This window comes from Protopterus annectens, chromosome 11.part0, assembly GCF_019279795.1.
Source record: "Protopterus annectens isolate FY-2018-M chromosome 11.part0, PAN1.0, whole genome shotgun sequence".
In the NCBI taxonomy this organism is placed as follows: domain Eukaryota; kingdom Metazoa; phylum Chordata; order Ceratodontiformes; family Protopteridae; genus Protopterus; species Protopterus annectens.
The window spans coordinates 525,222,959-525,237,590 of record NC_056745.1 but is presented as its reverse complement, the minus strand read 5'-3'; the positions used below and the strand labels follow the sequence as shown (position 1 = coordinate 525,237,590).

Here is a 14,632-nt window from a genome sequence, read left to right as displayed (position 1 = left end):
AATGGAAAAGGTTTTCCCTTTGGGCTCAGCAGCATAAACTTGACCCCTTTTCAGTCTCTATTTAATCACATCTTAGATTTCCTTGCTCAACTTTTTCAAAACGGTGCTAGTACCTCAGCCATTAGGGTACAGCTAGTAGCAATTTCAAGTTACCATCCATACAGGATTGAATGGCATACCCATAGCTTCTCACAAATTGACCAAGGCCTTCTTAAAAGAGTCATTCCTTCTAAAGCCTCCTTTTAAAGACCCTACACCTCCATCTGACCTATATTTGATGCTGCAGTCTCTCACACAACCTCCCTTTGAACCATTAGCTACATGTGACCTTGAATATTGCTAATGGAGAACTATTTTCTTGGTTGCCAACACTACCGCAAGAAGAATTTCTGAGATCCAAGCACTATCTTCTAAACCTCCTTACTTCATTTTTCACAAAAATCGCATGGCCTTAGATACAAATTTGTCCTTTCTTCCAAAGGTTGTGTCAGAATCCAACATAAATAGTACTATCAATTTGCCAATGTTTTTTCTTAAATTTACCAACAAAGAAAAATATGTATTACATTTACTGGATGTTCATAGACAATTACAATTCTTTCTGCATAGAACAGAAAAGTCATGAAATCAGACCAACTATTTGTTTCCTTCTTTGGACCAAAATTGGGAAAAATTGATTTCTAAAGTTACTTTGTCAAAGTGTTTGACAAATTGCATCTCCTTTGTCTATAATAAATTAAGCATTTTTCTTACACACCCATTGAAAGCACAGTCCACAAGATCTGTGGCTACTTCTATATTTTTTCAATCTAGGGTGTCTATGGGTGACATTTGTGCAGCAGCAGCTTGGGCTATTCCTCACACATTTATCACTCATTATAAATTGGATCTGGCCCTCAGAGGTAGGGCATCATTTGGTTCTATGGTGCCCAGGAATATCCTTCCTTGAGTCCGTCCTAGATACAAGTAGCTAGGGATACTGTCCCATTCGTAGAGGACAGAATGAAGATTGACAACATCATATTAAGAAGTTATGTACTCACCATAACGTTCCATCTCTGTTGTAGATCTTCATTCTTCCTCAACTTCCCTCCAACCTACTCCTGTCAATGACTTCTGGAGGAATGAGCATTTACATGATCTCTGAATAGGTATGTTTATATGTATATATGACTCTGGATATGGCTTCCCATAATTCTCTTCATCATTCTACACTAATATAGCAACAAACAAGATCTGAGATAATTGGCAGGGTCCATTGTGGGTAAGGGGGAAGCTTGAGAGATCTGGTGGCTGCGAACTTTAGCATCGGCCGAGTCGGATCGCATGGATTGGATCCGAACCCATTTGTTGAGGAAGAATGAAAATCAACAGCACAGATGGAACATTATAGTGAGTACATAAATTCTTTTTCATACTGGTTTAGGAAATTAAATTGTCATTTCTGCAAGTAGATATCTTTAATTTTCTTACTGATTCTATCACTTAGCCTAGATAGTCCATTGTTCTGTCTTATTAACTTGTCTACTGTGGCAAAGGCAGCTTAGCTTTCATTTGAGATGTTTTTAATAATGTGTTTCACATCAGGCATCCAAAGAAGCCAGTTTCCTATTTCTTAGGAAATGAACATGGATTTAGATAGAATGATGAAGCCTCTGTTTAAACTTACATATTCTGCTTCCTTAACAATTCGTTGCCAGAACAATGTTCTTTTAGAAATTACCTTAGAGGAGTTTCAAACTTACAGGCTGTTGCAAATTGTAAGACTTAAATGCCCCCCTCCCCCGACTAATTGTACACAGCAATACCCTTCAACTTTTATGGCCCTTTCAATCTTACTTTTAAAATCTCTATCTGAGTTCCTGGTAATGCCCTAAAAGAATGAGCAGAAAAGGCCTCACTAGGCACAAAAGAGATTTCTACAGAAAAACAAGAAAATTGAAATAAGAAAAAAGTTAGAGATTGAAGAATAGGACATTTTATGAGTAGCATGTGCTGGTTAATAAGAGGGAAATATTTCTGAGGGGTTCAGAATGTGGAGTAGGGTTCTGACAGTTTGGGACAGCAGATAATACGGTGCCTGCAGAATAATATGGGAGTTTTGTACTGGAATATGGGAGTTAGATATGTTAGTGTTCTACCTTGGAGAGGAGGAGGCAATGGGCTGGGAAAATCTTGGGGTGAGGAGAAAGGCAGAATACAAAAGAACTTATGCAGAGGTTCTTAGAGGAATACAGACAAATGGTATGGTATAAAGGTAGGTGAAGGGAAACAGTAGATGTAACCATGAAAGAGAGGGGAAAGAGTAAGAAGACAAGGGAGAAGAAAGATGCAACAAGTGGTGGCAAGTCATAAGGGGAATGTAAAGCCAGAAGAGGCGTGGCAGAAATCAGCACTACAAGGTGAGCAGGTGAAAGGGCATAAATAGGAGTGGCAGGGCATGACAAATGCAGAGCAGAAGATAAGTATTGTAGGAAGAGCTCAGGAGAGATGGGAGGCAACTGGTACAGATAGAGATGAAGACAGATAAATGGTGGAAGTGAAAGTGCAATGCTGCAGAAATGAGGAATAGTGGTATGTGGCAAGCATCAAAGGAGAAGAGGGGCAGTGATGAAAGAAAACCCACAAAGGGGAATAGGGGTCTCTGCAAGTGAGAAAGGAAAGACCAAATGGCAGTAAAACTGGTCTTGAGGCTTAGACTAAGTAAAGTATGGTAAGGAGATATAGAAGCAATCATCAAGGAAGAGAGGGGATGTATGAGGTGGTGTATGTAAACACCAGTAGTTTGTCAGGGGGAGGCAGTTGACATGGTAGCAAACAGGGCCAGGGAGATAGCAGAGAAGTACCAGAATAGGGGGTTGAAGGTAGCATTCTCAGATGTGTTATCTGTACTAGTAGCCAGCACACAAAAACAGAGGAGGTTAGTCATTGGCTGAGGTACTGAACAACGGAGAAATAGTTTGGACTGGTTGTAAGATGGGGAATCACTTGGTAGAGAAACGAAGTCTGTGCAAAATAGAGTGTATATCTTTGCTGAGAAGGGAAAGCATTGCTTATTGCTTAATTTTTATTTATTTTATTTTATTGACACTTCATTGCCAGGAATGTTTGACTGGATAGGAGTCCATTTTCTGCAGAGGCCTGGGGAGAAAAGCTCCAAAGTATTACAAAACATTTTAAGAACAATAATTTTAGTCTTTAAAAATAATTCTGATGGCAATACATTTTAATGAATGCCAAGAGGGAAATCCAGAGGGATTACAAGAAACTGTGTTGGACAAGGTTTATGAAAAAAACCTTTGTGCCAACATCAAATGTTAAGAATATATTAAGAAAAAAAAGAAACAATGCTGATTATAAAGTTGGACAATCTCTTTCCAAGAGGATTGAATCAGGAATGTAATTGGAAGTGTTTGTCATAATGACATTTTTATTACTTGCATTTAGATAATTGTATAATTGTTTTATTGATTCATTGGGGGAAAAGTTGATATGTATAAAAGTGGGAGAATTGCAGAAAAAGGTATACTCTGTAAAGGCTAGTATAGCTGAAGCGCTAGAGAATTTGATGTTCTTTTTTCGAATAAATGTGATCTGTTTTATTCACTTGGCCTTTGTTCGTGGTGAAAATAATATAAAAATGACTACAGTTTAAATAATTATGCCAAATTACACGCAAAATGAAAACATTTGTTAAGAATAGATACAACTTGTATGACAATAATTTACTATTTATAGAAATTTTAGCCAGTTTATTGAACAATTAAATGTAAGGTTGTATAATACAATTGTAATATGAAGTGAGAGAAAACAGGCTTATGATATATTTGGAGAGAAAGCCAGGGGATAGAAATTAATAGAAGCAAGGAAGTGAGTAAAGAAGGGAGAGCAAAGATTTGTAAGGTATGAATAAGTATTAATTCATATTTAGGGATATAATTTACCCTGGTGTTGAGCAAGAATAGAGTCAGCTTTTGTCTAGGAAGTCTTTCAGAATGGTTTTGAAGGATGGAAGGGAGCATATTGACCTGTTGGATACAGGTAAAGAGTTCCAGGCCTTAGCAACATGGACAGAGTACAGATGATGCCCAACAGTTTTGATAGGTTTGTGGACAGACAGGAGTTTTTGGTCACTGAATTGTAATGACTGACTACTGGGAACATAGTTATGTAGAATGTTATTTAGAGCCAGACAAGCAGATGGATGCCTGATAATTTTATAAGTGATAGTGTGTATGTTAGTTGAAGGGGTAGTTCTAACCAACTTAGGCTTTTTAGTACAACACAATATTGGACACTGTAAAACTCCACTGCCAATCATGAGTGGACAGGTGATCCACTGTGGTGACGCCTAACTGGGAAAAGCCGAAAGAAAAAGTACAAAACAATATTAGGTTCTGAAAGGGGAATGTGTTTCAAATTTGGCACATTTGTTATAGCATTGTCCAAGTTTTGATTTGTGTGATGCCTGAAGGTTAGTAAGGATGGAAGCCCCATAAAGAAGTGTGGGGAGGAGATAAGTAATGGCAAGTATACCTTTAGTTGTGTCGGTGAGAAAGTTTTTGGCTCTAGTAAGCATCCCTAGTTTTTGATTTTTTCTTATTCAATTTTGTATATGCATGTCAAATTTAAGATTATTGTCCACTATCATCCCTAATAATTTGGTATAAGAAGTGAAATCAGTGGTGGTATTATGAAGACAGAGAACTTTAAATTTAGTTTTTTCATGATAGAAGGATTTTGGGGAAAAGTAGTAGTTTATTTATTTTTGGGGGCGGGGGGTTAAAGTGTACAACCTAGTGATCATGGTCTTACAGATGGAGGGTGGGAGGGAAAATGAAAGAAGCAGAACAGATGAGAAGGTTTTTAAGCATTAGACTTAAGGTGAACAGAGGTGAAGAGTAAAGCACAGAAGCAAACAAGGGTAACACAGACTATAGCTGGATTTATCTAACCTGCAGTGCAAGGAGACTAGGTAAGAATACACACAGTTGCAAGCAGTGATGCAGGGGGTGAAGAGAATTGAGGGCTAAAAAAGAGGAAATGGACTGAAGGTGCCTAGTTGTATATTTTTTAGGAATGACAGAGAAGGGAGATTATGGGGATGGTGTAACAGTCTACATACAGGAGAGCATGAAATGTGTGGTCAGAAGAGGGATAGAACACCAGTCCAGAAGTGTGACAAAGGTACAGCCAGGTTTAGAAACTAAGTTAAGTCCTATAGTAATAAAAATGGGGGAGGAGATAGTGGATTGATGTAGTGAATCATCCACTAGATACAGCAAGAGAGGATTAGAGGCTGGAGGAGAGAATAAAGGAATGGGATAGAAGGAAAAGGGAAATATTCATTGGGGTCTTAATCTGATAGGAGCAGACAGGGAGATCCAGGTTCCAGAGCAGACAGAGAATATGTGATAGCTGTTGTCTTGCACCATGAGGGGTCCATCCATTTGGTAAAGGACTTACCCAGATAGGTTAGACTTGTGGACTTAGTCCTACCCAATGCAGACAGTGTCATGGATGTCCAGGTTAAGACACCGTTATACACCAATTATCATGTTATTTGCCTAGTTCCATGGTGCAGAGGGATGGAACCCTACTTAATGGCCCCAGCAGTGGAGGAGCCAGGCAGTGAAGGAGAAGAGTGAATGGACATGGCAAACTTGCCTCTCCAGTGCAGAAGGAGGAGTTACAAGCACTCTTTGAGCCTAGAAGGTGATGTGACTTCTCCTGATAAGATTGAGAAAAATATCACTAATGCATGTGGATTGGAGGGCTCAAGATAAAAACCATCAAACCACACCTGATGGTTGCCTAAATGATGGCTCTTTGAGTTGACTCTCTCCCTGGAGATGGGGAATAAATGGCACACTTAGCCAGAAAGGTATGAGTATCAGTGTTAGTAGAATCAAAATATGTATATATATTTGGATCTATGTCAGATTATCAAAGTTCTGAAACTTTGAAATTCATATGTCCGAGACCATATGATTGAAGTTTCGGAATTTTGAACATTAAAAAGAAAAAATTGTTTATTTAATGTTTTTGCCCCACATGAGTGGCTGCACCCCACCACCCCCTGCTAATTAAATATACCAACTCAGAGACTGCACTACATTTGGGAAAAGGGTAAATTTCCCATTCCATACCTCGATCTCCATTCAGAATGCTTAAGGTTTCAAAACTTCGAGCATACAATGCCAACCGTATGACTTTCAAAGTTTTGAAACTTTAATAATCTGTTAGGGATCCATATATTTATACACACACACACACACACACACACACACACACACACACACACACACACACACTAGTCATGCCATTTTGTGATTTAGAGAAAGGGGAGAGGATAGGAATATAAGTACTAATATGATGGATGAGGAATTTTAGAAGAGTAGATTATGCTTTGCTGGTGAACATGGTCAGAGATGAATGAGGGGACTGTCAGGAATTTGAGGGAGTAAACACTTTGGTTGTGGTCACAGATGGAGTACTTAGGACTATGGTCTAGGGTATAAGGAACAGGCAGCAATTCTAAAACAGAAAAAAAAATCAAATTTGGCTATACAGGAATGTGATGTTAACAATGAGGACAGAAGATAGGGACTACTGGAGTTAGAAATAAGGGGGTTGAGAAGTGGAAGTGGCCTAGCAGAATGAGGCTAGCAGAAGGGCAACAGAGATGGCAAGAGCAGCAAAGACTATAAAGATAAAAGAAGTTAACAGAAGAGATCAAGAAAGGTGGAAAAGGCTGTCTGGGTACATAGCTGAAAGAAAGGAGGGACAGTACTAGCCAAGCTGAACAAAGATGGAAAGAAGATGAAACAGAACTGAGAAAAGATAGTAATAATGAATGAATACTTGGCTTCACTCTTCACAAATTAAAGGTTCAGTGCCATGCTGGCAATGAGGCAAGACAGAATGAGAAAAACAGTGGCCAGACACCAGGATAGACAGGAAGTTGGTGAGAGGGAATTAGTTGACTTTAAGGAGGATAAAGCATAATGATCAGAATGACTGCATCTGAAAAGCCTCAGAAATTTGGTCAATGTGTTGGCAAACCCCCTGAAAGAGATGATCCACAACAAATAACTGGCTAGTACAGAAGTGTCAAAGGACTGGAAAACAGTAGTTATGGTGCCTTTGTTTAAAAGGAGGAGGGCTGAAAAATCTGGGGAACTTTACATTAGTTTAATGATAATGGCAGATAAAGTCTTGTAGAGAAATCTGAGAAGAAGGCTGGTGGTATTTCTAGAGGACAGCAATCAAAATAGTTTCATGGCTAGATAGAGCAGTCAGTCAAACCTAAACTAGTTATATGACTGAAGTAATAATATAAAATAAATAGTCAATACTACCACATAAAAAACTCGATTCTGAACAAATAAAGAATAAATAGCAAAGTCATATAACATATAACCAATGCTCAGAACGGGCGTAAGGCTGAAATAGTCAATGATGGAAATAGCCCAAAAGTTCAAGTCCAACGAATTAACACTGGACATAGTCACAAAAATAGAATACTTAATGTTTCTTCAGACCATAAGAAATTAAACTTAGGTGTCTCTTCAGACCGAACAATTCTCCAACAGGCAATGAAGCAATATTCACAAGATTCCTTCAATTAAAGTTCTTTTAATGAATAAAACAGATAAAACAGGTGAGCGCATTCGCTAAAAATAGCTTTGTCAAACCATTAAAAAATAAGAAAAAGAATTCATTATATATTAAAGTAACAGCTGCATTAAAAATGACCTCATAATCAATTAACAAATCACATTGTACCATTTAATTCCAATAATATATATGTGTGTACACTTAAAACAAAAACATTAAAAGTCTTGGACAGTTAAATAAACACAATAACAGGACCAAATAATTGCATTTAAAAAATATATAGTAAATACTTATATATATATATATATATATATATATATATATATATATATATATATATATATATATTTTTTTAAACATAAAAATATATAACAAATTAATTGATACTCAGGGTCATTTAAAATGCAGTCTTCTATTTCTAAGTACAGGTTTTAAAGGGACCTTATCGTTAAGCCCTGGAGAAATGTGTGCTTGTAAACGAATAATCCAATTAATCTCATTTCTCTCTGTATAATTTATAATATTCCCTCCTCTAAATGTAGGGGTATTTACTTGAATTACCATAAAATTAAAAGTGTGTGTGGCATCTGTTTCTAAAACATGCTTAGAGAGGGCATTAACTGTTGAATGAATGAATGAATATGAATCTGGTATAAGTGTTCACGAATCCTGTCCCTTAACCTTCGGTCGGTTTTACCCACATAGAAGGAGGGACAGGAAGTGCACATAGCCAGATATACAACATGGTCTGTATTACAGGTGGCATTAACATCAAATATAAACATTGTAGATGTATTTGGATGTATAAACATGTTGGAGGACAAAATACTAGGACAAAAATTACAACGATGGCAAGGTATAGTCCCAGAAAATGCTTTCTTCTCATAAAATAAATTAGAATTATTATAACATAAGAGTCTTTGTAAATTTTTTTTTTTAATTGAAGTGTTAAATAAAGGATTATCCTTTATACCAACTACAAGTAGTAATATGATTGATACCATTTTGGACGTTAAATTATTTGCATGCAATTTACAACTTAAAATGATGTTTAATTGTGATTCCTTCAGTGTGCATCAACAGGAATTTCGGAAACCTAGTGATTTCATACATAATTTACATCCATTAATAGATGCTTTTTGCAAGATGGTAGAAGATGATGTATATTCATCCATATTAGTGTCATCCAGGAATAATAAGAAGAATAATTTAACATACAAACAGAGAAAAGCTCTAGTAAATTTGAGAAATGATCATAATATATCAATCAGACCAGCAGATAAAGGTGGTCCTGTGGTTATTTTTGATAAGGTGGATTATGTTCACCATATGCAAGATATGTTAAGTGATAGCAAGTTTTATGTTCTGATTAACTTGCCAACTGCACAAGAGCATATCAATAATGTTTATAAAACTTTAGAAGATCTTAGAAGTACAGACACAATTACAAATGAATTGTTTGAATCCCTTTGGGTGGATTATCCGCTTTTACCGATTATTCAAGGTCTTCCGAAAGTTCATAAGAACTCGTTTGACCCACCTCTAAGACCTATTGTAGCAGGCAGAGGTTGGGTCACAGAACATATTTCTATTTTTGTTGAAAAATTATTAAGGCCTGTAGTGGAAGCTAATCCCATAATTCTAAAAGATTCTAAACAATTCTTATTAGATTTGTATAAAGGAACCAGGAGTTTATCAAATAATTCTACGTTTTTGTTAGTTACAATGGATGTTCAGTCTTTATTTACTAACATTCCTAATAGTATCGGAATAGAATACATCCAGCATTATTTAACACAAAATACAGATTTTTTGCCTACCAAGGTAGACCTTATAGGCCTACTCTTGGAAGTGATATTGGAAAATAATATTTTTGTTTTTGATAGTGGTAGTGCCAATAGCTACGCCAACCTGGTGATGGCATGGTGGGAGAAAAATATGCTATTAACCACTCTTAGTTTTGAGAAACATGTTTTGTTTTACAGGCATTTTGTGGACGATTTATTTTTTATTTGGATTGGTACTAAACAAGAATTGGATACATTTTTTGATCAAGTTAATTCACTTATTTATTTTTTAAAATTCACCACTGCATCTTCACCTATAAGTATAGCTTTTTTAGATGTATACGTAGAACGACTAAGTAATGGCCAACTGAATACAGGGGTGTTTAGGAAATCATGTTTTAGAAATTCTTTGCTGCATAGGGAAAGTATGCATCCCAAGCATATTTTCAATAATATTATTAAGGGACAAGCTATTAGGGCTTCAAGATTGAACCCTATACAGTCTGATTTTACTTCAGAGTTATTAAACCTACAGGATAGATTGATATGTAGGAACTATAAAATAGATGAAATTAAATTAGGTTTTCAATCTGTTGAAAGCATGAGAATTAATAGAACTTGCTCCTATTTTTCTGATCAGGGGATTATAGCTTATAATAATGAGATGATCATCTGTCGATAACACCTTTGCAGAAAATTTCCCTATACTATACAAGTGACTTTTGTCAAATTAGGGAAATATTAATTAAACATTGGAATGTCCTTACAGTCAACCCAGATATAAAGAAATTAATAGGTGAAAAGACACATTTCTTAATGAAAAATAAGAAAAATTTACAAAGACTCTTATGTTATAATAATTCTAATTTATTTTATGTGAAGAAAGCATTTTCTGGGACTATACCTTGCCATTGTTGTAATTTTTGTCCTAGTATTTTGTCCTCCAACATGTTTATACATCCAAATACATCTAGAATGTTTATATTTGATGTTAATGCCACCTCTAATACAGAACATGTTGTATATCTGGCTATGTGCACTTCCTGTCCCTCCTTCTATGTGGGTAAAACCGACCGAAGGTTAAGGGACAGGATTCGTGAACACTTATACCAGATTCATATTCATTCAACAGTTAATGCCCTCTCTAAGCATGTTTTAGAAATGGATGCCACACACACTTTTAATTTTATGGTAATTCAAGTAAATATCCCTACATTTAGAGGAGGAAATATTATAAATTATACAGAGAGAAATGAGATTAATTGGATTATTCGTTTACAAGCACACATTTCTCCAGGGCTTAATGATAAGGTTCCTTTAAAACCTGTACTTAGAAATAGAAGACTGCATTTTAAATTACCCTGAGTATCAATGAATTTGTTATATAATTTTATGTTTAAAATATATATATAAGTATTTACTATATATTTTTAAATGAAATTATTTGGTCCTGTTATTGTGTTTATTTAACTGTCCAAGACTTTTAATGTTTTTGTTTTAAGTGTACACACATATATATTATTGGAATTGAATGGTACAATGTGATTTGTTAATTGATTATGAGGTCATTTTTAATTCAGCTGTTACTTCTATATATAATGAATTCTTTTTCTTATTTTTTAATGGTTTGACAAAGCTATTTTTAGTGAAAGCGCTCACCTGTTTTATCTGTTTTATTCATTAAAAGAACTTTAATTGAAGGAATCTTGTGAATATTGCTTCATTGCCTGTTGGAGAATTGTTTGGTCTGAAGAGACACCTAAGTTTCATTTTTTATGGTCTGAAGAGACATTAAGTATTCTATTTTTGTGACTACATCCAGTGTTAATTCGTTGGACTTAAACTTTTGGGCTATTTCCATCATTGACCATTTCAGCCTTACGCCCGTTCTGAGCATTGCTTATATGTTATATGACTTAGTTATATGACTGATTTACAGGTGGATTTTACAGGAGCTACCAGACAATGTAGTCTACCCAGACTTTAGCAAGACCTGTGACTCAGTCTCACTGAATGCTGATAAAAATATTTGATGGGACAGGAGTCAGACCAAGACTGGGGAGTTTGACAGCACCATAGATGAACAATAAGACAGAGAGTTATGGTGATAAGAACAGTGTCAGGCTAAGGTGTAAATGGGGTGGGGCAAAGGGGGTGATTGCTCTCATTGCAAGTTGTAATGGAGCTTGATCAGCAGATGCTGATGCTGTAGGGGTACGGTACCCACATTTAGAAATGTATACCACTAATACATTTGAGGTCATGGCTGAAGTGCTTAGCATGTAGTAATTTAACAGTAACAAGCCACTTGTTAAATTTGTAACAAGCGGCACCTGTGGGTGCCACATAATCTAGCTATGTCTATTTTACCAAAAATTAGGAAAATGACTAGTTGAGTAAAGCAGGAGTCAGCCCTCAGTCCAGCACACTTCATTGTGTTTTTCTCAGATATAACTGAGGGAATAGGAAGGAAGCTCATCCATTTTGCTGGTAGCATAAAGATAGGTGCAACAATGGAAGATGTGGAAAAACTGTAGTGGAGTATTTGGAAATGATGAACAGTGGATCAGAATGGTGTCAGCTGGGGTTCAGTTCAAGCAAATACAAAATAATGCACTTAGGCTGTGACAATCCTGAGATGAGGTATCATCTGGAGAGCAATGGAAATGATGGCAAAAGACTAGGGAAAGTATCTGGAGGTGTTGATCACATCTGGATTAGATCACTGTGAACAGAGTAAGGGCAGCAGCAGTAGCAAATGGAATGCTGGAGTATATCCTCAGCAGAATAAAATACAAAAGCAAAATATAATACTTAAAGGCTTTGTTAAGACCATATGTTGAGTACTGCCTGCAATTCTGCAGACTGTATATGGAAAAGGACATCAGACTGCTGAAAGGAATTCACATGAAAGCTACCAGAAAGATCTATGAGACCAAGCTGAAGAAATATGATTATAGACTGGAGGAACTACAGCTCTTCTCACTTTAGACCTGAAGGGACAGGAGAAGATGATGTTCCTGCTTATATCATATCCTGGTGGTGTGAAGGATCATTCTGAATAAGAAAGACAGACGAGAAAGAGGGGATACTGGCAGCAGATTTCAAGGATCTGCAGGAGTATTGTTTATTTCACAGAGAGGGTTGTGGACCCATGGAATAAATAACAAGATTGGGTAGTGGAGAGTAAATTTGCAGGGACATTCGGTAGGATGTGGGAGAGATGGCAAAGAGTAAGTAGAAATGTATGGCTGGAGGGGAGGGAGAATATTAAGATACTTAAATGAACAGACTAGATAGGGTTATTATCTGTTCTACCTTTAAGCAAGTCTGATGTTCATAGGGCCATTTTAAGCCTCACCAATATCCCAAAGTCAGAATCAAACCTTGTGCCTTGTATGTATCTATGTGATAAAGAACTTAGTATTTATGCCAGACTCACTCCCTAACATGATAGTCCCTTCACATTGTCTCCTCTTAGTTTTTTCAGATCACTTTTGACCACATGCCCTGACACTTGAGCATTCATTCGCCACTTCTCATGTGACCATCTCATTCTGTCTCCCCATCCATAATTCAAACTCTTTATTATGGGTGAGTGGATTTTAAGCAAAGATAGGTTGGGCAATTGGTTTTTGTGTTGACATAAAGATGATGAATGTAGTATAAGAGTGGTTGGTGAGAGAGTGAAGAGTGGCAAGTGGGATAGGTTTATGTAACAGAAGAGGATAAGATTAGGGTGAAGTAGATTTAATGTGGTTAATGAGTGAGTGAGTGAAAGAAGGAGTTAAAATGAATTGGTGAGATGAAATGGAGAGTGGACTTTATATGTGACTGTGTACTGGGTGAGGTTGTTACGATTAGGTTGGGAAGAGGAGTGAGAGGGCTTGATATGAGATTGAATGGAGGCTCAGTGGGTGAAGATTGCCTTGTTTAAATTTAGTGGGAGTGGAGTGGGTAGGAATTGGGATAGGTAGTGGAGTAGAGTGAGCCAGAGTATAGTGCAGGCAAATGGAGTGAGGCCAGCCTAAATCATGCAGCATACTTACTCCAGGAACAATCAGTTTATACTGAAACTCAAGGAAAAAGTGGGCTGTCATGCCTAAAGTAACTAGTATTTGACTAAAATAAACATGGGATTTCCAGCAGTGTTGTAAAAATGAAAATAAAATGGGGGGGGTGAGGGTAATAGATACAGATCTTTGCAACCAGATTACAACAGATTAGGTACACATTCTTCCAACTGTTATAGTACTTAAACACTTAAACTTGCAGATCTAGATAACTGAAATTAAAAACTAATTAACTGACAGAAAAACAAAATAATGACGCTGCTGTTGCCTTGTCTTATATTGCAGCCGTCCGTGGGGGGATACTGTTGTCTCCTGAAGTTTCACTTATTTTTCTAGTTTCATGAGTAAATGTAGATTTGTGTGAGCAAAGGACAATGGGTATGAAAGAGAAAAAGATGGAAAAAGAATATGTAAAGAGGAGGGCTAATATTGTAAGGGACATAGAAAAGTGTAGCAGAGGGAAAAGTTCAGAGTTGCAAACTGACTGCCAGTCTTCCTTTATCTTTCAGATGATTCTCAGTGACTGCAGACAAGAATGTCAAGATGCAGTTGTCCAGGAGCAAGAAAGCAGATTGCTAGTAGCACACAATACAGCAATAAAGTTGATCAGAAATGTGGACTACTACTAACATAATATCAGGCCCCGTTCGATTCTTGGCTGGAGTGTGGGGAGTGCCTTCTGTGTGGAGTCTGCATGTCCTTCCCGCGGTTGGATGGGCGTTCGAAAGACATGCGTAAATGGGCGTGCCTTAGTTGAAGGTTGAATGTCGAGCTGGCACCTCGGTGTTCGTCAAAATCTACTGCCAATCATTAGCGGACCGGAGTTCCGCTGTGGCGACCCCTAACCGGGAAAAACCGAAAGACAACAACAACAACAACTAACATAATATCAGGCAGTATACAGTGCAGGCTGGAATACTGAATGTCTACAAAAATCCCAAAAGTACTGTTAACATAAAAAATGATAGTATCTTGTAAAACTTACGCAGCATCCAACACAGTGTATATTCAGGCACTTGTAATTATATTGACATTCACTACGAAAACTCTAATATCAGTTATCATCAACACTATTTAATAATTATGACACTAACCGCAAGACCCACATGGTTTATTTAATATCTCCAAGATACATAAAAATCCAACACAGGC

At 36.8% G+C, this 14,632-nt stretch overlaps 2 protein-coding genes across 7 annotated transcripts in view; one reads left to right on the top strand and one right to left on the bottom strand.

Moving 5' to 3' along the window:
• Nucleotides 1-14,632, bottom strand: part of OTUD6B (OTU deubiquitinase 6B) — a 1,944,790-nt gene that overhangs the window by 1,830,181 nt on the left and 99,977 nt on the right. The gene's annotated exons all lie outside the window — the stretch shown is intronic.
• Nucleotides 1-14,632, top strand: part of CCHR11.PART0H11orf97 (chromosome chr11.part0 C11orf97 homolog) — a 348,538-nt gene that overhangs the window by 253,026 nt on the left and 80,880 nt on the right. The gene's annotated exons all lie outside the window — the stretch shown is intronic.